The following is a 26,400-nucleotide window of genomic DNA, read 5'->3' on the forward strand; positions in this document are numbered from 1 at the left end:
GGACATTTGTGTTGATTCCACATCTTAGCTATGTGAATTTAGCTGCAATAAATGTAGGGGTACAGATAACTCTTTCTTATGCTGATTTCATTTCCCCGGGTAAATTCCCAGGAGTGGGATGGCTGGGTCATATGATAGGTCTATATTGAGATTTCTGAGTTATCTCCATACTGTCTTCCATAGTGGCTTTATCAGTTTACATTCCCACCAACAGTGGATTTTCCCCCACATTCTCTTCAGCATTTGTTGTTTGTTGATTTCTGCATGAAAGCCATTCTAAGTGGGGTGAAGTGAAACTTCATTGTGGTTTTGATCTGCATTTGCCTGACAGTTAGTGATCCTGAGCATGTTTTCATGTGTCTATTGGCCATTTGGATTTCCTCTTTTGAAAAATGTCTGTTTAAGTCCTTTGCCCATTTCTTCACTGGGTTGTATTTTGTTGTTGTTTAGTTTCTTGTTCTCTTTATATATTCTGGTTATTAATCCTTTAACAGTTGAATAGTTTTTTTAAAGATTTATTTATTATTATTTTACTTGAAAGTCAGAGTTACACAGAGAGAGAAGAGAGGCAGAGAAAGAGAGAGGTCTTCCATCCGATGGTTCACTCCCCAAATGGCCGCAATGGCCAGAACTGCACCAATCCAAAGCCAGAAGCCAGGAGCTTCTTCCATGTCTCTCACACGGATGCATGGGCCCAAGGACTTGGACCATCTGCTGCTGCTATCCCAGGCCATAGCAGAGAGCTGGATGGGAAGTGGAGCAGCTGGGTCTCGAACTAGCGCCCATATGGGATGCTGGAGCTTCAGGCCAGGGCGTTAACCTGCTGTGCCAAAGCACTGGCCCCAGCTGAATAGTGTTGGGTCATAGATTTAAGTCTTTAATCCATTTTGAATGGATTTTTGTATAAGGAGTAAGCTAGAGGTCTTGTTTCATACTTCTGCATGTGGAAATCAAGTTTACTCATCATCATTTGTTCCAGAGACTGTCTTTGCTCCAGGGATTGATTTTAGCTCCTTTGTCAAATATAAATTGGTTATAGATGCTTGAAATATATTTACAATATAATTTATGATGATTTTAAAAATATTGATTTTACATTTCCTGTTATCTTCAATAGTCTTTATTTCAACTCTTATTAAATTGGTCACTGTATTGAAATTATATATAAATATATATCTTGACAGACTGAATTTTGTGTGTGATCCATATTTTATTTCTGATGGTAACCACCACAACATCTGGAAAAATATGTGCCACATCATTATATTTCCCTAGATCAAAAAATAAAGGAAAAAAACCCTACACATCTATTATGGGGGTACTTTGAAAACATAGTGGGAAAATGGAATTAGGTATATGTCAATCTCTTTAACTTTACACATTTTAATTAAAATGCATTATGAATTCTCATTCCCTACAATATGGAGATTCCTCTTTTTGGTAGTTAAGATTCTTTTAGAAATTGAATTGTCTTAGTCTTTGCTTATTTTCATAAAAAATTGTTTTCTGTATTTTCAGTTACATAATTGAGCATACTAATTAAGAGTAGCTATAACCAAACATTAAGTCATGGTGTTTCTGTTTTGTTATTCTATTTATCAAAAATAGCTATCCTGATTTATTGAACAAAAAGTAATACAGAAAATAATACTTTTTAAAATTTATCAAATATTATTTAAGCAGATGTGGCTTTCTGAACTAGCTAATGAATTAGTCATTTTCTTTTCCTGAACCTAAAAGGAAAAGATATTTGGATGTCTACTCCACTAACTAGTAGGATAGATATGCTTTTAGTTCATTTGAGCCTTAACATTCTGAGCTACTTAGCTCTTTACTGGTCTACACTTGTCACATCTATTCTGTTAAGTCACAAAAGGGCCCACTATGAGGTGTCATTCAAGTTCTTCCTGAGGTATCATAAAATATTAACCAGTTCCTCTGCAGGGTATTCCCAAGTGCAGGTATGCCAGAATGTGTTATGATTCACTGATAATAATGGGACCTGATTACATTCCTAGGATTTGAAATGCAATGATACCCTGTATGAGACTGGAATGACATGGATATTTCCATTTCCATTTTCCTGAGCACAGTACATATCTCTACCAGAAATTCTTCTTTTCATATTATATTATCATTATTTGTATTGTTATTCTCAGAAATATGCATGTTAGTGACAAGGAAGCAGCAGACAGGTTAATGACAACCTTATATAGGAGGTTTGACACATTTTACATTAGAGTAGAGAAAAGCAGTAGCCCTATGCCAGGATATTGTTAAATGCTTGATAAATTTAGTTCCTTTTTTGCCCTCTTAACTTTTGACACTGAATTCAGTGTTCTTTATATAATAGGAGATTGTCTCTTCCAGTTGCCTCTTCATTAGGTAGGCCAGAACTAGGATTATTTCTGCACAGACTTAATGGATCTCTTTCAATTTGTGTTCTTTCGACATTTCTGTCTTTCTGTACATGCATTGCCTTGTATATAGAAGGAAAGTAGAAAAAAACTGAACCTACATAATTCACTATAATGATGATTTTATCAGATCTTTCATTGAACATTTATCTTCATTTTTGTTCTTCTGGGTGCCACTTTGGTGATTGAACTTTAAATCTACTGTAAATTTATGAAAATGAGTAAAGTAGTTTTTGATGGGATTTAAATGCTGTTTTGGAGGATGAGGTTTCTAAGCATTGCATCCCTGAGTCATGCATCAGTCAGAACTCATGACAGATGAAATTGTCATAGGGATGATCAAATAATGAAATGGAACTTAGAACAGTGATTTTTGTAACATGTGTTCACATAATACACTATAGCTAGCATATAGTACACATGAATATGTGTGTGCAAATGTACATATATACTTACTAACTTATAATGTGTCTTGAATGAGCATTCAAGAATATTCAAAACCATGAAAGACCCACTTAGCAGTACATAATTAAGTCAGCCTGAAACTGTAGATTTAGCTCTTGAGAGGGAAAAAGAAGACTGTGTTCATGTCTAGACAATGCCACTAACTGGGTGTGTGTTATTAATTCTTCATTTATTCACTGTATATTGAAAGCTTACTATGTTCTAGAAACTGGGCTAGGTAACTGTTGCTTAGCCTTTCTGAGCCTCATAGAACAATATGAGCAATTATGAACAAATATGAACAATATGAACAATAGAACAATTCAGTGTAGACACGTTAAGCCTTTTCAATTTCTAAGATAAAAGATCTTTGTCTTGGACTCTCTACTTGGCTTCTTCTAGGCATGTCCTTCTCCATGTGTAAGGAGTACATGGGGAAAAGGGGGAATGTTCACCTAGAGCCTATATTTCCCCATTCTGTGCCAAATTCTGAGTACCTGGACAAATGTCCTTGTACAGATGCCACTGAACCCTCTTCCGAGAGCTGTGTGGACCTCTCTTCATTTGTACTCCCAAGGTCAAACTGCATTGCCAGGGTTGTACCCTTAGGCCTGTGTTTTCAGAAGGTACATAAATTCATGAGTTGCTTAATGATGGGGCAAGTTTCCATAAATGCATCTCTAGGCACTATTACCACTGTGTGAATAAGAGAGAGTGCGGTCACAGAAATGACATAGGTCGATCACTCAGCATGGCCTTTGGTGCAATCAAGAGACATGGTAAATGTGAGATGTGTGAGACTTCTGCCAGCATACCATGGCATCCTTATTTACAGTAAAATTCTTGTTTTGTAAGTAGAAGTAGTAAATACATAAATGAAAATAACTGCTTATTGCCATTATCAGCACTATCAGGTATTATATGCTATATGTAATTGTATGTGCTATACTTTATATGACTGATAGCATAGTAGGTTTGTTTCACACCAGCATCATCATATATATGTAAGTAATGTGTTAGGACAGCCACAGTGTCATTAGGTGTTTGGAAGTTTTCAACTCCTGTATAATGTTAAATGTGGATCCAAAATATCCTGATGTGGTACTTTGCTGTGGGAACTTCTATGTCCACATCAATCCAAGTGAGTCCCTTAGCAGTGTTGGTTGGCTGTAGTCTATGAGGGAAGAGCAGTGTGAAATTGAGCTGAGGGGTGAGTTCTTGTAGTGATGCTCTGTTTGATGAAAGACTCCAAGAACTTCAAGAAATCTGAGTGAATTAGGAAGGTAATAACTTTGGACTAGCAAAACTAAACATATATTTGACAAGGGAGTTACTTTAATTTATAATGTTTAAAATTTAAAAAACAATTTTATTTGTGAGGATTGGGAGGGAAAGAGTGAGCGAGATCACACTTTCATCTGCTGACTCACTCACCAGATGACTACAGCAGCGAGGGCTGGCCCAGGCTGAAGCCAGGAGCCAGGAGCTCCATCTGGGTCTTCCATATGAGTTTCAGGGAGCTATCTCCAACTACTTGAGCCGTCACCACTGCCTCCCAAGGTGTGCATTGGTATGAGACTGGAATCATAAGCCAGAGCTGGGCATCAAACCTAGGCACTCTGTTAGGGCATGTGGGCATCTTTCCCTGCCAGGCCAAAGTCCTGCTCCAAATGTATAAATTTAAATATTAATTAGCACTTGTTTATGAGTCTCCATTTGTTCTCTTGCCTTGCACCCTAAAAGTATTAGGAATATTCACTAATACTACCCTAAAAGTGTATCTCATGGAACAAATGAGATATATATGTTTAAATGTTATTTTATTAGAAAGAAACCTGCATATATTTTGGTTAAACTATATCGTTCTAATACTGGGGCTGGTGCTGTAGCACAGGTAGGTTCATCCTCTGCTGATGGCGCCGTTACCCATATGGGTGCTGGTTCTAGTCCTGGCTACTCCTCCTCTGATCCAGCTCTCTGCTATGGCCTGGGAAAGCAGCAGAAGATGGCCCAAGTGCTTGGGCCCCTGAACCCGCAATAGGAGACCCCAAGGAGGCTCCTGGCTCTGCTTCGGTTCAGCCCAGTTCTGGCCATTACGACCATTTGGGGAGTGAACCAGCAGATGGAAGACATTTCTCTCTGGCTCTCACTTTCACTGTCTGTAACTCTACCTGTCAAATAAATAAATAAATAAATAAAATCTTAAATAAATTAAATGAATACTAACAGAAGGAGCTCAGTGGTAATGGGATATTTGATGCTTTACATTCAGTCTCAGTACATGGTGCTTAGGACATTGCCACAGGCACACTGACATTCCCTGAACCATGACAAGCCATTACTTAACTGTGTCTTTGCACACACTTCCTGAAGAGCCTTTTCCTCTCCATTCTATCTGTCTATCTATCTATCTATCTATCTACTATACATATAAGAACAACAGAAAAGGTAAACAACCCACCCAAAATGAGTGAGAGGAGTAGGACCTGAGTCAAGTTCTGACGTTTCAAAGGCTCACTTTCCCCTTGTCTACCTGAAGAGCAAAAGTCACGGACTATCTCTTGTGTGTTTGCAGATAGTGTTCTGCACATCTCTGGATGTGTCACTCATGTGATCATCTGTGAATAGCATCCTGAGGTTTGGCAATGGGAAAACTATGGTGGTTTAGTGAGAAAGTCATTCTCTGTGGTAAATCAATGTAGTCTGAGAGATTATTTTTTCTCTTTAAGAATCCTCACACATGTATTGGAAATCTTGACTGAGAATTACTTGCTATAAAGAGGAGCCACCACCATTGGGAGCTCCTCAACACTTTTGCATCTGAATAAGCAAATTGACATCTGCTCTATCCTTCTGTCCTTCTGTTAAAATGAAGAGGTTGTTTTCTAGTTGAAATCAGTCACCCTGTGTTGAAAAGCTCACTCCTGCCACCTTTATAAGGAAGATCCATGATCTTTAGCCCTTTCTTCTGAGTTCTTACTGTTTTCAGCATGATTCAATGTTTATCAAATGTAAACCACCTGCCCATAGTCCCCCATCCCTTTTCAGCATTGAAAGAGTGTCTGCCTCTCTTCTTGTTGATGTTTGACCTCTTAACAAATCCTCTGTATTTTCTGTCAACTTTTCTTCAACTCTGAATCACACCTCATTCCTTCCTATGTGGCATCTTCACTTAACACTAATAAAACTGCTCCTGCAGTTTTACCAGATTTAGTGAATAATTCCCAACTCTTATTTATATGACCTTTTGGGAGCACTCAATACTGCTGGTCAATTCTTTTTTTTTTTTAAATATTTTTCACTTCTGTCTTTCTTGTTTTTTCTCAATCTCCTTCCTCAGTTCCTGGGTTCTGTTTTTAGAGATTTTCAGAGTTCAGGCTGGATCCGAAACACTGACAATGTATTCTCATAGCTTTACTTCGCTAAAGTTGACTAATGCCACATTTATATGAGAGTACTACAGAAAATTTGTAGAAAAAGAGAATTAAAATAGAAGTTGATTTTTTGTGGGAAAATTTTTGAAATCATGCATTTTTAAAATAATATTCATTTTCCATGAGCTTTTTCAAGATCCTTTGTATCCTCAGTCAAGAATTCTCTTTGAGCTCTAGACCTATATGTTTGACCTACATCTGGAGCCTCCAATTGAAAACATTGCACACTGAATTTATAGATTTACTCCCAGATTTCTTCTTATAGGGTTCTCTTTCTGAAATAATGGCACCACCATTCATCTTGTTTAAAGCACGATTCATGGAGTCATACTTGAAGGAGGTCTGACCACAGAGTATTATCTAGGAAAATGACCACCCAGACTTGTTTTTAGATTGTCTTTTGACCCTAAGGTTTGTGTTCACACCAGCATATGAACAGTGCAGATGGTACACATCAGGACAAGGATATAGGATCGACTATTCAGCTACCCGTTGGCCATCTAATACCTCACAGAAGTATGCCAAGCTCAGTGGTCAGTGCTGTGCGCCAGAAGACAGGATATTTATTAGTTCATGGAAGTGTAAATTCTAGGCTTTGTTTTTCAGGTCGTACTGAGGAATGTATGTTATTTTTGGGGAAGTAGACTAGTTAAGGATCTATTATATGACAAGAAAATTCTGGCTGTGCCATAGTCACATACTTTCATTTTTTATTTTTACTGTCTTACACATTTTCCTCTCTGTGGACATGCAGCTAATAACTAAAGACAATTCTATATCCTAAACTATTTTCTGTCTCCATTAACATTCCTTTCTCCTAGTCACAGTTATCTTGACTGATCTGCTGTTGTTAGTTTTGTTACTTTCCCACTTGTCTCTTTGCTCATCCTTCTATCCTCTCTTAAGTAGTCTGTACTGGGCTTTTAAAATATTGGTCAGATTATATTATTGTTATTATGCTTGCAACTTCAGTGACTGCATTTTTTTGAAGATTTACTTTATTCTAAAGAATTTCAAAGAGAGAGGTAGAGACAGAGAGAAAGTTCTTCCATCCGTTAGTTCACTCCCCAAATTGCCACAATGGTAGGAGCTAGGCTGATCCAAAGCCAGGAGCCTGGAGCTTCTTCTGGGTTGCCGGGGAGCCAAGTACTTGGGCCATCCTCTACTGCTTTGCCAGGTGTATTAGCAGGGAGCTGGATCAGAAGTGGAGCAGCCAGGACTTGAACTAGTGCCCATATGGGATTTTGTCAATGAAGGCTGGGCTTTAACCTGCTGCGCCACAGTGCCAGTCCCGACTGAATAATTTCTCACAAAAGTCAAAAGTTTAAGATATAGGGTAGTTCTACAGGGCAACTGTTTTATATCCAAAAATTAATAATTGCATATATATTAAGGATTTATTTGTTTATTTGAAAAGCAGAGTCACGGAGAGGAAGGAAGGAAGGAAGGAAGGAAGGAAGGAAGGAAGGAAGGAAGAAAGAAAGAGAAAGAAAGAAAGAAAGAAAGAAAGAAAGAAAGAAAGAAAGAAAGAAAGAAAGAAAGAGGGAGATTTTCCATTGTTGGTGCACTACCTAAATGGCCGCAACAACTGGGACTGTGTCAGGCTGAAGCCAAGAGCCAGGAGCTTCATCCAGGTCTCCCACTTGTGTGCAGGGGCCCAGGCACTTGGGCCATCCTGCACTCCTTTCCCAGGCCACTAGCAGGGAGCTTGATTGGAAGTGGAACAACTAGGTGACAAATTCTTTCAATTTCTGTTTGCTATTAAAGTCTTTATTTCACCTTCATTCACAAATGATAGCTTTGCAGGATATAATATTCTGGGCTGGCAGTTTTTCTCTCTTAATACCTGGGCTATATCTCGCCATTCCCTCCTAGCTTGTAGGGTTTCTGATGAGAAGTCAGCTGTGAGTCTGATTGGAGATCCTCTGAGAGTAATCTGACGTTTCTCTCTTGCACATTTTAGGATCTTTTCTTTATGTTTCACTGTGGAGAGTTTAATTACAACGTGTCATGGTGAGGATCTCTTTTGGTCATGTTTATTAGGGGTTCTGTGAGCTTCCTGTACTAGGATATCTCTGTCCTTCTCCAAACCTGGGAAATTTTCTGCTAATATCTCACTAAAAAGGCCTTCTAATCTTTTCTCCCTCTCCATGCCTTCAGGAACTCCTAGAACCCAAATGTTGTTTTTTTTAATAGTATCCTGAAGATTCCCGACAATATGTTTTAGATTTCTAATTTCCTCTTCTTTTCTTTGGTCTGACTGTATCCTTTCCTGTTCTCTGTCTTCTAAGTCTGATATTCTCTCTTCTGCTTCACCCATTCTGTTTGTAAGGCTCTCTAATGTGTTTGTCATTTGAATTCTTCACTTCATTATGATTTCTCATCACTATCACAGTTTCCTGTTGTACTAGTTGTTTCATTTCATTTTGATTCCTCCTTAATATTTCATTTTCATGAGAGAGATTTTCTATCTTGTCCATTAAGGATTTCTGTAGTTCAAGAATTTGTTTTTGAGAACTTCTTAATGTTCTTATCAATTTTTTGAGATCTGCTTCTTGCATTTCTTCTATGTCATCATCTTCATAATCTTGAATTGGGGTGTCTTTTTCATTTGGGGGCATCATAGTGACTTCCTTGTTTTTATTACCTCGGTTTTTGCGTTTGTTATTTGGCATATTGGAGATATTTGGTTTCTTCACTGTGGTGCTTTTTCTTGTTATACTATGACTCTAGATTAAGTGGACTATCTGTTTTTGATGGAGCCTTGGAGGCTTGAGATGGGTGTGGCCTGAGAGCTCTGTTTGGTGTGCCAAAGGTGACGCTCCCAGGTTAGGCGTGGTAGATCTCTCTTTCTTTCTTTGATTCAAAAGGGAAGTAATTCCGCATAGCTGAACAAAGCTGGAGGTAGTTATCACGCAAATGATATACCCACAGGAGCCAGAGATCAGAAGCTCTTTCCCAAGGACCACACAGGGAATCTGTTCAGCCCTCAGAGTGGGCTCAAATTCTCCTTCAGTCTCCCACTGGGTTGCCAAAGTTACGGAATTGTAGCATCTCTGGAGAGTACTCACGTGAATTCCGTGAGTTCTCTCCCCCACCGTCTCTTTTTTCACAGTCTCAGTTCAGTAGCACCACAAATTTACTAGGTCCTAATCTGCTGTTAATTCGCCCCACCCAGAGTCAGGTTTTTCTGCTAGGCTCAGGGCCGGTGCAGATCTGAGGTCGCTCTGCTTATGACGTATGTCCAAGATGGCGCCTGCTCTTTGTCTTGCTCGCCTTTGAGAGGTGAGCAGAGAGAGAGAAACCCATGTCCGTATCAGTCACTTTCTCTTTCTCTCTCTCTCTCTCTCTCTCTTCTAGTTAGCCTGGTGAACTTCCCCCCCCAGGGTTGTTCCCTCTAGTCTCCTCTTTCTGCCTGCCTGCCGGTGTCTCGGGCTATTGAGGTTCGGCTCACCTCGCGTTCCAGCGCTGGTGTGTTGAGTCTGCCACTGGTGTCCCGAACTGTGGGCTCCCACGCTCTCCACGCAGGTCCACTGTGAATCACTCGTTCCGGAAGAGTTTCTTCTGCTGTTTCTTCCTCTACTCTTCCTTGAACCTGCAGTATCTCCACTTTTATTAAACTGTCTCTCCCCGGACTATCAGTGTGCTCCCTTCCTATTCCACCATCTTGCCGAGAATCCTCAACAGATGCCAATATGGGATGCTGGCACTGCTGGCTGGCCATGGCTCAGCTGACTGCATCACAATGCTAGTCCCAGTAATTATATATTTTGATTAATAATTTACTATTGAAGGGACATGATTACCTTAAATTATGAATGATAAGTGTTATATAACCTTAATTTATTTAGAATTAAACTTTTAGTTACTTGGTCTATGTTATTAATAGCAAAAGAGGAAAAACAAATGCTAGTGCATGGGTAAGCCAGCTATTTCATTTTAGTGACTATGTGCTTTGTTTTGTATAGTACTGTGCCTTATTACTGGTATAAGCAATAAGGAAGAAGAGTGCATTAATGGTTAGTGTGAAAAGCTGTTATTCTTAGACAAAAGGTAGACAAAATCAAAGGCTGGATTTATGTGGTGGTATTTAGGCTTTCATAGATATATATTTGAAGTTGGACTCCATTGGCAAAACTTGGAACATGGGTGGCCAACTTGGGTGTAGATGCAGCACTGTGTCAGTGTTTGATAGGCAACTGTGATAAAAATGTTGTCCCAGAATGTCCTGACTATGTCCCATTTGTTTTCTGGTTTTACTACCCGGAGTTTTGCAGATGACCCTTGCTGTGACATGGCTTCTTCTGCCATGGTTCATAACATTTGTCATAATCAGGAATTGGTTCCAACTTTAAGCAATAATAATTATTATTCATGAATAATTAGTGGGTGATGAGTAGTTTTAGTTCCAGGTGCCCACACTTCCCTTTCTTGTTTCATGATTAAGAATTACATTTGACTATGCTGCAGATAAACCTTTAGGCAAAGCGTATTTCATCTGTTTGCCTAATGGAATGGCATCTTCTTCTTGGAATTCAGAGTTCTGGAACTTAATGTTGGCTGTGAGATAATTTATGGTTCACTTCAACATCCTCTCTCTCTCAGGCTATTTCAAAGCTGGACACTTTATCAACTTTCATTTGCTTAAGTGAAAACATATCAAACCATATTCTAGAATCTAGCAAAGAAAACGTAGATGGTGGCTAACAATGTAGAAACTCACAAGAAAAAAAAATTAAAATCTAAACTATAAAACACCATGAATGATGATCCATTCCTTCACTTGTGAAATAAAGACGGAGAATAAGATTAGCTTTTCCAAGTGGTAGTTCATAGTCCCCTAGGGAAATTATCAATTTAAGTGTATTATTTTCCTTAATAAAATATATTAGATTATTAAAAAAAATTTTCTTTTAGGATTTAAAGTTTGAAAACATATAACTAATGAGTCTCATCTCTGCCCCAGATTCCTTGCACAGAGCTGGTCCTGGTAGGGTCTCAATGACCCAGTGCTTGATACTTAGAAGATCAAATGAATATGTTCATGAATTAGTCATTCAAAGTTTTTTTTTAATATCCTATTTGCACAGATCTGAGCATAATGGTAGTTTTGAGTATCATACAGTTTCCTAAAACAATTCAATTGATAGTTTACTTTTTACTTTAAACTGTTATATAAAAAACGTTCATATTTATGGTTTGCCATGTGATGTTTTGATATATGCATAACTTGTGTAATGTTCATGTCAGGGTAAGCATAGCTGTCTCTCAAGCATTTATTATTTCTTAATCATGAAAACAAAGTCCTTTCAGTTTTATGTTACCCCATAATGTACCACTTGGTAGAGGCAGGAGTCATAAGTAACACTGGTATTGAAGTAAAACTTTGACCATTATAACCTGAGCTGCTACCCACTTAAGATAGATGAATCTGCTGGAAAGAATATGAGAGAACTTCAAAAAGTTTGTGGAAAAAGTGGGATTAAAAGTTTTTGTATGTGCGCAAAAATTTATACAAATTATCTCCCACCAGTTCATGGGAAACGCATACTATGAAAAAAACTATGCTTGTATTTCAAAATTTTTTGACCAAAATAAATTTATATTGAATTCCTTTTCCCATGAAGCTTTTGAACTATCTTAAATAACAATAACAAAATCTAAAATACATCTTTGAGCTCAAAACCAAAAAAGGGGAAATAGTTGCCAGATATGAAAAAAGAATTTATATTTATAGAAGTGAACAGGAGTTGATTTCCTGTGGTTCATTGTGGATATCAGATGCAGATTTGGGCACTGGGCTTGATTCTCATGCAGGTTTGGGGTGTGAACTCAGGCCTGTATCAGTTAGGCAGGAACGAATCCTTCCAAGAAATGGTGACATGGAAATAATTCCCATCTGTTGAGCAGAACTGAGAGGAGCTTGGTGTCTGCCTAAGGCAGTGTGAGTGTGTGTGTGTGTGTGTGTGCTGAGGTGGGGGCAGGGAGGTGGCATGTAAGGACAGTGAGGAAGTAGAAAACCAAACCTGGGCCACTTCCTGGATGAGGTCCAATATCCATCTCTCCTTTCCTTGGTAAGTTAAAATTCTAGTCTGAGAAGTCAGTTTAAAAGCTTCTCTGCAGCTGGAGCAATCCTGAAAGTATTGCAAGAGAGCAGTACAAAGCTTTCCTATGGGTTTCAACATCCAGGGCAGTGCAAAAGAACGCTTGCACCCTGAAGAAAATCTCTCAGTCAAATAACTGAAGCATATAAGGATGTGCCATCAAAAAAGGACATCAAACACAGCAAAATTAAGAATTCATAGCCCTCATGCTAGATATTAAAGTAGTGAATTTTTGGGACTGACTTAATGAAATAGCAGGTTAATCCATGATTCCAGCATCTCATTTGAGTGCTGGTTTAAGTCCCGTTTGCTCCGCTTCCAATCCAGCTCCTGTTAATGCGCTTGAGAATGCAATGGAAAATGGCCCAAGTGCTTGGGCCCCTAGACCCACGTAGGAGACTCAGTTGGAGTTCCAGGTCCCTGGCTTCAGCCTGGCTGAGTGCTGGCATTGTGGACAAACCAGTGGACAGAAGATCTCTGTGTCTCTCCCATGCTGCCTCACTCTCTCTCTGTTACTCTACCTTTCAAATAAATAAATACATCTTTTTTAAAAAATAAAGTAGTGAATTTTAGATAAATAATTACATCTTAAAATAGAATTTTTCTTTCTTTACATTTTTATTAATATAAAAAGCAGATTTCATGTAGTTCACTAATACAATTTTAATACAATTAATAGAAATTTTTCAGACACATTGAATATAGAAAGAGATGCTCCAACAGATATCAAAGAATTTCTGGAAAAGGAGAGGGACAATGCCAGATTATCTGTAATCACTAGGATTAAGACAGAAAATCTGAATAACTCAGATTCTTGCCATGTGGATTCCTTAAAAAACACATCTGGAAATACTGTTGTAAAAACACTTTACAATGAATGTAAAATATCTTAAAAACAACCATAGAGAAAAAAACCAAAGTTTAAGTATACATAAAAGACACAAAGATTCATTGCAGACTATCAATCAGCAGTAATAGTTTCTGGAAAGTGGATGATGTAGTATTTTCAGAATGCTGAAGGAAAATGAGTATCATTTATTTTTTGATAGGTAGAGTTAAAGAGAGAGAGACAGAGAGAAAGGTCTTCCCTTGCCATTGGTTCACCCCCCAAATGGCTGCTACAGCCAGGGCTCTGTGCCAATCTGAAGCCAGGAACCAAATGCTTCCTCCTGGTCTCCCTTGTGGGTGCAGGGCCCAAGCATTTGGGCCATCCTCCACTGCCTTCCCGGGCCACAGCAGAGAGCTGGACTGGAAGAGGAGTAACCGCGACAGAATCCAGTGACCCGACCAGGACTACAACCCGATGTGCCGGTGCCGCAGGTGGAGGATTAGCCTAGTGAGCCGCAGCGCCGGCCATGAGCATCATTTTAATATTGCGTATCCTGTTGCCTGTAAGGAGAAAGGGAGAGGGGAGAGAGGAGAAGGAAAGAGAGGAAGAAGGGAGAGAGGAGGCAGGGAGGGGGAAGAGAGAGAGAGAGAGACTGAGGCCAATGCAATGCCAAACATTGAGAAATTTTTTATGAGTTACAGACACAGGTTTACAAAGAGGAGCTTGAATCAGGGGTGGGAAGTGAGAAAAAGGTAGGTTGAAAGAGACAATGTTGAGCTAAAAAGATGGGAAATCTGTTATAATGATTGAAAAGCATCATATGACAAGTATTCCTTGAGTTTAAAAAGAAGCAGGAATTAAACGCTAAATAGTAATAGAAATGGGTGTGCACTTTAGGGTTTTGGGGTGTTTGCATTATTTGGTAGAAGCTTAGTGAAAACATTTAATTGTACTTCATTAAAGTGCCAATCTATGTTAAATATAAGGGTAACCACAAAAATAATAGAAATAGAATTATAACTTCTAAATCAAGATAAAAGGAAAATTAGAGAGAGAATGTGCAAAATGAAGGAATCCAGCTGAAGAAATATAAGAATAAAGAAGCAAAGAAATGCATTACAGATAAAAAAAACACAAGCTAAAGTGATAGAAATACAATAACTAAATTATAAATTAAAATGGATGCAAAATGATTACAGTTACTTATTAAGAGACTTTCATATCAGTTGAAAATTCACAAATCCAAATATATGGTATTAATGTAATGCTGATAAGTTCATAACTGGCCATACAGATAGGATTAAGTGTCAACGGGATCACATAAATAAGAACAAGTGTCTGCTAATAATAATTGATAGAATTAAAAAAGAGAGAACTATCCAACATGGGAAGAAGGACACACAGCAGACTCATAGAAGGACAAATGCCCTAAATGGCACTCTGGCTTCAGAATGAGCCTGTAAGTCATTGGGATCTAGCTAAAAAGCCTATGAGAGCATTTCAGACATGGAAAGCCAAGGCACTGTGGCAAAAAATGACCTACATTAAAGATCTCTGTTAGTGAGATCCCGGTGGAAAGAAGGGGCCATCAAAAAAGGAGGTATCCATCTCTGAATGGAGGAGAGAACTTCCACTTTGTGGCCAGGTCTAAATAATGTTGGAGTTTGTGGACTCAAGAGGCTTCCATAGCCTTGGCAGCTCATGACAAGAGCCTTGGGTGATTACTTATGCCATAAACAAGAGTGTCAGTTTGCTAAGTCAACAACAGGAGTCACTGTGCACTTACTCCCCATGTAGGACCTCTGTCCTTAATGAGTTGTACGATGAGAATTAACGGTAAAACTAGTCTTCAAACAGTACTTTATACTTTTTTTTTTTTTTTTTTTTTTTTTGACAGGCAGAGTGGACAGTGAGAGAGAGAGACAGAGAGAAAGGTCTTCCTTTGCCGTTGGTTCACCCTCCAATGGCTGCCGCGGCTGGCGCGCTGCAGCCGGCGCACCGCGCTGATCCGATGGCAGGAGCCAGGAGCCAGGTGCTTTTCCTGGTCTCCCATGGGGTGCAGGGCCCAAGCACCTGGGCCATCCTCCACTGCACTCCCTGGCCACAGCAGAGAGCTGGCCTGGAAGAGGGGCAACCGGGACAGAATCCGGCGCCCCGACCGGGACTAGAACCCGGTGTGCCGGCGCCGCTAGGCGGAGGATTAGCCTATTGAGCCGCGGCGCCGGCCAGTACTTTATTCTTTGTGTGTCTGTGTGGGTGCGAACTGTTGAAATCTTTACTTAGTATATACTAAGTTGATCTTCTGTGTGTAAAGATATTTAAAAATGAGTCTTAATGAAGAATGGGATGGGAGAGGGAGTAGGAGGTAGGAGGGGAGTTGGGGTGGGTGGGTGGGTATGGGGGGGGAAGAACTGCTATAATGCAAAAGTTGTACTTATGAAATTTATATTTATTAAATAAAAGCTTTCTATAAAAATATAATGTTGAATGAAATAATCAAATTGGTGAATGAGTGCTGAATATTCGCCCTAACTCTTGGCACACCAGTTAGGATACCAGAATCCTATGTAAGAGTTCTTTTGTTTGATGCCTTGCTCTGGATCCTGTCTCAAGTTTCCTGCTGATGCAGACCCTGGGAAGCAACAGTGATGGCTCAAATAGTTGGGTTCCTGCCACTTAATGTGGGAAGCCTGGATTGAATTCCTGGCTCCTAGCTTCAGCTTGGCCCAATCCCAGTTGGCTGTTGTGGATATTTGGGCAGCGAACCAGCAGGTGGGAGCTCTCTCTGTCACTGCTTCTCAAATAAATAAATACGTTTAAAAAAATTGTAGAATTTCTAAATAAGATGTATACATGAAAAATCTTATTTTTCATGTAAAAATGTACGCTACACAAAATGGCTCTGTATTATTTTAGTTGATACATCCAGAAGGAGTAAAGGAATATAAACACGAGCAAGAAGGCTACAGCCCAAACTCACAAATATCGCTTAGGAAAGTAATGAAGTGGTATGAAGGAACTGAATGTAATGTTTTAGTTCTCTAAGATGATTTGACATAGTTATGGAAAAGGCTAGTATTTTTTAAGTTTCAATGGTGAGTGCATGGCTGTTAGAGAAGCTGGGGAAATGATAGTCTATTCTGCCTGGAGCCAGGCTTCCTGGGCTGAAATCCTCACAGCCCTTCTATTTATGAGATGTGATTCCTTGGGCAGCTACTTCACTTCTTTGTTTCTCAGCATCATCATCTATAAAATGAGAAAAAATTTACAGTGCTGTTGCAAAGATTGGCAGAGTAAATATTATGAAAGAAATCACTTGATACCCCTGGGTCATGGCAAGCGCTATTGAGGGATGTTGTTGTCTCCATATTTTCTGCATGTCTGAAATATTTCATACCAGAAAGGGAATTCAAAGAAAGGAAATAATTAGTGGATGGGTAAACATTATAACAAATCTGCAACTTAAGGTAATTTTCATCATAATGTAAATTAAAATCATTGATCAAAAATTTTTTGTGGCATCTCAATATTTTTAGAGCCTTGGAATCAGAGTTAAAAGAGAAAAAGTCATGAACATTGTATCTCATTTGGTTTCCCATTTGTGACAACAAAAATGATTCATATGCAGAATGGGTTATGTGTGGATGCATATTTGCAAAGGGTTTTGATTTCTTCTCATTATTAGAAACAAAGCATGGAGGTCCTAAAATTAAACCAATATTTTATAGAATAAAGTGCGAGTTTGAAACATCAAATACAAAATTGTATTTCAAAAATTTTTCTACTAGGAAGATAGATATATAGAGATAGAGGGAGTTGGTGTTGGTAGGCACTGTGCTAAGTTCTAGATTCTTGTACATGGAGATAGATAAGTCTACCATGGGCTCAACCTTTTGTACATTCAGTATGTTGGGGGTGGTAGATATTAAACAATAAACAGAAGCATGTATCTAATAATATTTTGGGATAAGTGCTAAGATGTGGAGAAAACAGTATGCTGGCAGAGAATATGACTATGAATATGAAGACAGATTTCGTTTGGAGGCCTAGGCAAGCCCTCTATGAAGTGATATTGAAGCTGTGACTTAGATTTATTTTGGAAGGCAGAGGAAAGATCCTTAGGGCTGCAGATAGAGAAAGCACATGTGCCTAGAGCTTAGTGAGCCAGGAGAGAGTAAATTGAGATGATTATGGGATGGTAGGCAGGAGCCAGATGGTACAAAGCTCTCCAGGCCATGCTAAGGGTTTGACGTTTTATTCTAAATGAAATGGGAAGCTATTAAAGGGTTTAAGCAGGAGAGTGGCATGATCCAATTTGTATTGTAAAATATTACCGTGACTCCAGTGTGGTTTGGAAGGGAAAAATGTTAAGAGTGTTAATGAGGAGGCAGCCTGGACAAAGGAGGTGACAAGGAAAGAGGGGAAGGAGGAGACGGGAGGGGGCCGGGGGGAATAGAGAGGAGGAGCACATGGTGGGGGTCAGACCCCGGATGTTGGACGCCCAGGCCTATGCATCCCACTGCACTGCAGTGCCTCCATTAAACCTGCTATCGTCTAGGCTTTTGGATGCACTTTGGATCCCTAAACTGCTCTTTGGTGGAAAGTATTATTCATACTTGGACTCACTGTGGTTATCTCTGACAGTTTTTCTTGGTGGTTGGTATTATAGAAAGGAAAAAATTCACATTTTGCATGATAGCATTTTTTTTTCTGTCAGTAATTTAGTATTTTGATGTATGAGGGGATTACACAGTCTTGTCACCTGGATGAACAGATCTCTGAGATACAGGACAGCTTCAGGATGACTGCAATACGTGGGGAGCTTCTCTGATGTTAGGCAACTGTCATGCCTATGCTTTTCCAGACAATGTGTCCTGTTCATATACTTCTGGTGCCAAAAGACGCGTCTGTGAAAAAGAGGCCTAAAGACTGAGAAGATTTTTTATGCCAAATGAGGATGCTTTTATTGCAGAAGACTCTCTGTGTGTAGATGTGTTATACCCTTCATCCTCCCGTATTTTTGTTCTAGAAAACCAAAAGCCATGTTCTGAACTCCAGTTTATTGCTTGCTGTTTGTTTATTCCTTCTCCCTTGCTTCATAAATTTCTACAATTTTTGTGGATTGATCACAGATAAGGAACATGTAAATTGTGTCAACATGTTAGACTTCATCAAAAGATACTTGATGATGAGTGGTGAGAAGCTATATAGAGCAAAGGAATCTGGCTTCAATGCCGACATTCATTAACTTCAACTCTGGCATTTATTAACTCTGTGATTTAGTGCCAGCAACTTCTGCGTGCCTCAGTTTCCTAATCTAGAAAGAAAAGCCCACTGAGAGTGCCTGCCTTAAATTATTTCATAAGACGTGAGAGAGATATTCCACATAAAGTGTCTGGTATTACTTGCTATCTGTGAGTCAAACTCAGGAGAATTTGCCCATGGCTACTGTTCCTAACTATGAATCTTTCTGTGCACATTAAATCTGCAAATTAAATCTACTAAATAAGAGTGGTGACTTCCAGTCATATAGCATATTATAATTTGCATTCTTAATTCCTTAGACAACTTTCAGAAGTAGATTCTAGTTATTCAAATAATTTCACAAGAAGCCAGGTGTGCCTTATGCATGAAGAAATAAAATAGCTTTCTGGGGATGCTATATAGCTAATTTGGGACAAGGCCAAGATGTCTCTGGGATGCACAGAGACTTGTTTTCATTTTAAGGGGCACAGAACAGGAAGATCATGGTATATGTTAATGATCTCTGGCTCCAGGGATTGAGCTAAACAACCATGGAGGCTTTCCTGTTTCTTGATGTTTTGCTTTTTCATTTGTAAAATGAGCCTTGAGTTAGATCATCCTAAATAGACTTCCTGGCTCCAAGATCTTCAGATTCTGGAGTTGTCTTCATGTCTATCTACCTTGTGGTCTGCATTCTCTGACCATCATTCTTGAGCTTCCAGGAAAGTCGTATTCATTCCACATCTACTTATCTGGATTAGTGTCAGAAAAACCAAGCAGTTTTGATCTAGCCAGCGTGGCCAGAGTCAAACTGCCCTCCATGAACAGAGATCCTTAGAAGGCAAGAAATTATTTGGCTTCCTGTGCCTACACACATCAAACTTTCTTCACACACACACCGTCTATGGGTCTCTACGTTTATATAGGGTTCCCTTAGGAGCCTGATGATGTCTTAGATTTAGAGGGAGAAAGATTGTAAATCCTTGTGTAACCAAAGTGGAACTGCACAACGTGTTGTCCTTGAAGTACCTGAAATGTTAGCACTGCCAAGGAGGTAAATCTCCAGGCTAATATCTTTCTTTCTATCCCCATTGCCACTGCCTACCTAAGGACCTTACTGCATGGAATAGCTCCCTAAATGGTTCTCATTGCAATAGTATCAGTTCACTCAAATTAAATCTTCTCTATTTTCCTCCATTTTGAGTTTCTAAAATACTGTACTCATAATTTCATAATTTAACCTCCTGACTTTAGATCCTCCAAAGTTCCCCATTGCCTAATGAATGCAATGTTTTCTGAAGTGTGTGGGATGAGGTGGTCTTTTGGCATGTGTAAAGAAGCTTTCTAACTTCTGTTTCTGTTGAGCACTGATCTCATTTAAAATTTTGACTTATTATATGCACATAATTTGTACAGTAATCTGTGCTCATGACTTGTGCATACTGTTTAAGTGTGTTTGCATGTGTTTTTGTAAACTGTAGGTTTAAATTTTGTACAGATAGTGATGTATAATCAAAGTTTGGAGATGGTTTGTTTGAAAGATAAAGTATAAAATATACTATATAAATATTTATTTTTAGATTTTCTCAAGGACTCAAGTGTTCTCAGTCCAGTTTCCCTTCTGTGTCCCTTCCAGTCAGTGCATCCACCCTTTTTTTGTCCCCACACCATGGCCACACTCATCTGCTTGCCCAGTCCATGAACACACTGAGCACGTATGTCCTGTGTGCTGTTGCCCCTGCAGATGATGCTCAAAGCAAAGCCCTAGTGTCTATTCTAGGCTAAGTCTAAAATAGTGCTTTATCTTCAAAGCCTTTCTTAACTGCTTTTTGTCCCGGAACCCACCATCCCAGGTAAAATTAGCATCTTTGCTCTGCGATTCTGTGGCATTTTGTTTGTTCCTCTATGACAGCGCTTTTCATGTTCACTGCTGTAATGATCAGTTGGGTATGTGTCTCCCTGACGAGGCCGTGGGTGCCTTCAAGGCAGGAATTACATCTTACTCATCTTTGTACCCAGCACCTAGAGCTTGTCGGAAGTCAATAAATGGTGTTTGAGTTATTTTAAATTTTCATGAGCATATAACAGAGAAGCGTCTGGGAGGGAGGGGGCAGATGTTATGAGGAGTAAAATTGGCTCTGTACAAAACTCCCATCCCTATTGGCATTTCACATGTGAGCTCCGTTTTCCTGCCCTGCTTCTCTTGTCTGCCTAGCTCAGGCAGCCCCAGCGAAGAGAATACTCCAGAAATGCCTGTCTTCTCTTTCAATCCAGTTTTGAGTCAGCATGAAGGTTAAGGATTGCCTATCTCAAGGTCACTTGATTCCTGTTTTAATGTGAGTCAACTCAGGGCTTTGGAGACTGCAGTTTATGGAGGATGCTGCTGTGCTTGTCAGACTGTGTTCATCGTGGAGGGGAAAAGGGGAAGAAATACACTGAAGGCCGGAGGCATTACACAAAAAGGCTCTAAACAGCTCTTTTCTACAAATAAAAAGCCCCTGTGCAAGTCATAGTTGACAGTGGAAAATGCCAGCGACAACTTCTTTCTTTCTTTACTTCAAGCTATGAACACTCCTTACCTACTCTGTGTTTGATGCTATGCTAGCTGCATGAGTAGGGTAATGAATTATTCAAGGTCATTGACCTTGAGTAGCTCCTGGTTAGCAGCAGGGCCAGATGCATGAGCTGGTAGCTGTAACAGAGCACAGTGAGTCTTCTCCTAAGCTATGTACCACTGAGCACTGAAGAAGGGTTGATCAATTTTGCCTAGGGGTATTGGTGAAGGCCTCAAGGGCAGAACAGCAAGGTAAGTTTTGTTTGCTTCAGGCATTGGGAACTACAGAAGCAAAGGTCTAGTGCAAAAGCGGAATATTGTATTTGGAAAAGGCTTTGTAGTAAATATTTTAGGCTTTACAGGCTACAGGGTCTCTGTTACAACCACTCATCTCTGTTGTAACATTAAATCAGCCATGGGAAATGGGTGAATGAATGGGCATGCCTGTGTTCCAATAAAACTTTACTAACAAAGTTGTCAGCCATAGGACGGTACTTTATAGACTCTTCTAGAGGACAGATCTTCAGAGAGCCTCTAATGTGATTGTTCCTAGCCATTTTAGGCATTGGGAACCTTATGCACCTGATTATTCCTGATCCTGGAATGCCCCTCTGTTAGTTATTCCCAGTGGCTTCTGCTTGCTCTTCATTCAGGTCTCTGTAATCCATCTGGTGCATTCACTTCCTATGTGCTCTGCCCTTTTTATTGCTTTGATCTTCATCATACTACTTGCATGAAAAACTCCATCATATACTTGCTTATCTGTTTATTTTGTGACTTTCTTGCTAGGATATCAGCTTTATGCTTTATTCTGTTATGTTTAATCACGTACTAGATTCAGTCATGCTCATCTCTTCCTAGCTGCACCTCTGAGTTCAGTGATACCATCGTATGAATATTCACACTGGAGACCAGCCCTATGGAAATCAAATTTGGGATTTTATTTTCTTTCCTTTTCTTGGAAGGGGGCTGGTTTACTAGCATACAGTTGGTTATCCCCTGTGTCTAGAATAATAACTGCCACAAAGTCTAGCTCTCAATAAGTACATATTTTTGTAATAAAATATACCATAAGTATCTATTGATTTAGAAAATAAATCTTCAGTTACAAATGCAGAATCCTCTTGGAATTATTAGCACTTTCTGGGCAGATTCATGGCAACTATTCTCGGCACCCATCAGCTTTATTTGGTTGACTGAAGATTCCTAGGATATAGCTGTCTTTATTCCATACAGCAGATTCTGCTAGGCCACCATGACACATATCTAGCATTGTGCTTTCAGATCTGCAAAGTGTTCCTTTGGGTCTTTGCACTGTAGCATACTGAATGGAGGAGAGAATCTCAAACTTGCTTCTCTTTTTCTAAGCAGCATACATTTTAAAAGCTTTTTAAAAATTAGCTACTTATTTGACAGGCAGAGAAGGAGGGAGGGAGGGAGAGAGAGAGAGCTAGAGAGAGAGAGATCCTCTCAACTAGTTTGCTTCCAAATACTAAGATGACCTGAGATGTGGCTGTGGCTGAGGTTTGGAACTCAATATGGACTCAATTATGAGTGAATAGAATCCACTGACAGTAATGCCTCCCAGGGTCCACATTAGGAGGAAGTTAGGGTCAGGAGCCAGAAGTGGGTATCAAACTGAGGTATTCCAATATGGTAGGTTTATTAACTGACAGCTTAACCATGAGGCCAAATATTCACCTCTAGCATAGCTCTTTAATGAATCCTCATTGCTCAGAATGCTTATAATTTTTGCAGTGTGTTCAAATGTCTAGATAAGTTCTATCTATTTTAAGTGTCTTACCATATCTCCTTTTTGATTTGTCTGGGACTTTAATTCATGGTATGCAAAAGTGGCCCTAGGATCTTCCCTTTAGCTGTGCTTGGCCAGAAATGTATTTGCTTGTGAATAGTTTCCAGCCCCAATGGACTGATTTTGAAATCTGTAGCAACATAAGGCCCCAGAAGCACTTGAGAAGAATTACTTTAACAGCCTCTTCAATCTCAGTTCCTTTAAGTGAACAATATTAAACCTTAGTTCAGAGGGCCCACAGAAACTGCTTAGAAAGATCCCATCAAACCACTCCACAATCGGTGTTTAACTAATTCCCAAAGAACTTTACCTTCCTCTGCGTACTTGGTAAACATTGTTTAAATTCCCTGTCCTACACAGAAACTAAGGGAACAGAAAAGTGAAACTGTATTTAGTAGGTCATCCAGATTAACACAAAGCTTTCTGGGACTTTAGGGTAAAAGAAGACCTTACATTGTCACTCAGAATGTCACTGCACTTAGAGACAGCGATGTCCTTCAAAGCTGCTGTGATCTATAGTTTTCCTGCTTCTCCCTGCTTGCTTATGTCCAGTAATAGGAAGTTTACTCTTCCCTTAGGCAACCTGTTCTCTCCTTGAATACAATTTACAGAAAGTTACTTTTATCTGTCTCTTTGAAACTTTCACTCATTGGCCCTGGTTCTGTCCCTTTGGAACCACTCAGAACAACTTGGCTTCTTTTTACTTCTGTCAGCTCTCAAAAATGTGGAGACAGCTTTTACATCCCCGTGAGTCCTCCCTTCTCCAGGCTGCATATCAACTGTTCATTCAGCCATTCTTCAGATGATAGTCTATCTAGCACTCTATATTTGGCTGTATTTCCCATGGACATGTTCCAGTTCTGCCATTGTCCTTATTAAAGTGACTGAGAATGGTTTGTACCTTTCTAAGCTCTTAAACTAGACCTGCTTCTTTGAGTGTAGCCCAGTAGCTTTGGGTAAGCAGTTTAGTTTCATTGAATCTCAATAATCTCGTCTGAAAAATGAGAGGAGAGTACCTGACGTGTTCCGTTGCTGGGAGTCATAAGTAAAACCTTAGTAGAATCAACAGGAGAGTGCCTGGTACAAAGGAAATGGGTTCAAAATATCATCATTGTTATTGAAAATGAGTTCTATTATTTCTCTAATTATGGCCTCCATAACAAAATTGCATCATTGGTATAATTTTCATTGTAGATTAGACTCTACATGGAGGCATATTCCCTAAGTTTGGGTACAAATGTTGATTAGACTGGTCCTAGACAAATACAATCCAATTTCTGTGTCTATCTGTCTTTCTGTCTATCTGTCCATCCATCCATCCATCCATCCTGTGCAGACTCCTATAACCACCTTTCTTTATCACTGCCACACTCTATTAACTGATGCTTTGCTATGTGCTCATTTTCCCTCTTATCCTCTCTTCTCTGCCTTCTTGCTCCCTGTCCCCAAGCTTGCATGACTTGAGGTTTGTGTCTTGATACTGCTTTGGAAAGGAAAAGATGATATGTATTCAATATATAGGATATGAATTCTTGTTATCACATGTCTACCAGCTGGTGACGTTGGCAAAAGACTTTCTTTGTGAGCCTCAGGGAATTTTTATTTGTTTTCTTAATCTGTGAAGTTGATAAAGGAGATCTTAGGTTCCAAGATCTTTTCAGTTTCTAAAGGTCAGTCTGTTTTCTGCAATCAAGTGTTCATCTTGAGATATATGATCAGATTCCCATGGATATATCTCTCTTTTGGGTTTCCATTGTGTACCTAGGTAACTGCTCCATGCCACTATACTTCAAGCTAGGAGGAATGTCTGGGTGGCTCATATAGGTGTGGACTACTACTACTCTGAGTGTCTTTGAATTCAAACCTTCTGCTGGAATTGCCCTGTTGTCCAGCAGTAAAGCAGGATTAAACATAAGCTTCTAGCATTTACCTTTCTCACTCAGTCTCCTTGAAGGTGAAATTTCTTATTTGATTTTTTTTGGATGAAATTCTTTTTAACAAACCTATTATTTTATATTGATGTTTCATTGATAAAGAATTTAAGATGTTACAAAAGGTCTCCATATATCCTACACCCAATTTCTCTTATTCACATTTTTTTAAAAAAGATGTATTTATTTATTTGAAAGGCAGAGTTACAGAGAGGCAGAGAGAGAGAAAGAGAGGTCTTCCATCCGCTGATTCACTCCCCAGATTGTTGCACAGGGCGGAGCTGGACCGATTCAAAGGCAGTAGCCAGGAGCTTCTCTGGGTCTCATGCACAGGTGCAGGGGCTCATGCACTTGGGTCATCTTCCACTGTTTTCCCATGCCATAGCAGTGGGCTGAATCAGAAGTTGAGCAGCCAGGTCTTGAACAGGCACCCATTTGGGATGCCAGCACTGCATGTGGCAGCTTTACCTGCTATGCCATGGTGCTGGCCCCCTTTATTTATATCTTACATTCATATGATACATTTGTTGTCACAGTGAAAAATCAATATCAACATATTACGGTTAACAAAAGTCCATGCTTTATTCAGATTTCTTTTGCTTCTAGGTAATGCTCTTTTTCAGGTCTGGGATCTTATATAGGGCACCACATTAAGTTTGGCTGTTGTGTCTCCTTAGCCTCCTCTTGTCTGTGATGTTGTCTCAGACTTTCCTTTTCTTTGACAACCTTGAGAATTCTGAGGGGTATTGGTCAAGTATTTTGTGTAATGACCTCCAGCTAGGATTTTTCTGATGTTTTTCTCATGATCAGAATGGGGTTGTGGGTTTTTCAGAGGAAGATTGCAGAGGTCAAGTGTCATTCTCATCACAGCATATGGGGGACATTCTGTCGGCATAATTTAGGACTACTGATGTTACCCCTGACCACCTGGCTGAGGTAGTGTTTGTTAGCCAGGTTTCTCCCTGCCTCCCTGTTTGGAAGGAAGTCTTTCTGTACAGCCAATAGAAGATCCTTCATTGTTCACCTGGCTCTTAAAGGCAGCTGTTTGTGATGGCTATTGTCTCTTCCCCATCAGTTATTCAGGAACCAAGCATTCTTCCCTTCTTTTACTTTGACGTCCCTTAGGGATTTGTCATCTTAATCTAGCTAGAAATAAGGAAAAGATAATGTGGAGGAGAATGTTTGCTTTTAAAAGCCTTGGCCTGAAAATGGCACACATCACTTCCACTTACATTCCATATGACACCCATTCATCTGCCAAGCCTAACTGCTAGGGAGCCTAGGACATATGGTCTAGCTGGGTGCCCAGGAAAAAGAGGAAATGGGTTTGAGTGAAATGATAGCAGTATTTGCCACACCACTTTAGAGCACAAAAGGTAGCAAACCAGTGCTTCCTCCTGATCTAATAATGTAACTATTATTTCATTAAAAAAGATCAAAGGGAAGAACATAATTTTAGAATTTAAGGGAGCTATTCAAATTGAAAAAAATAGCTTAATAAAAAACGTACACCATTGACTGTTTTTAGTAATTCACTGTTGATCTGTGAACATATGCTGAGAACAGGTACTTGCTTGCATGTTAGCATTCGAGAAGCTCTGCCCTATATTTTGTCTGTTCCAGACTCTGC

General features: G+C 39.5%; 1 protein-coding gene across 6 annotated transcripts in view; it reads left to right on the plus strand.

The window, feature by feature from the left end:
* The window catches only part of FGF12 (fibroblast growth factor 12), a 596,835-nt gene that overhangs the window by 329,274 nt on the left and 241,161 nt on the right, over positions 1–26,400 (plus strand). The window contains exon 1 of one of the 6 annotated variants that reach the window (XM_051818905.2): positions 1,900–1,961. The exons of the other annotated variants lie outside the window; for them this stretch is intronic. The gene's annotated coding sequence lies outside the window, so the exon portion shown is untranslated. Of the gene's footprint in view, positions 1–1,899; positions 1,962–26,400 lie in introns of those variants that run through there. 6 annotated transcript variants of the gene reach the window in all.

This window comes from Oryctolagus cuniculus, chromosome 4 (genome assembly GCF_964237555.1).
Source record: "Oryctolagus cuniculus chromosome 4, mOryCun1.1, whole genome shotgun sequence".
Taxonomy (NCBI): Eukaryota; Metazoa; Chordata; class Mammalia; order Lagomorpha; family Leporidae; genus Oryctolagus; species Oryctolagus cuniculus.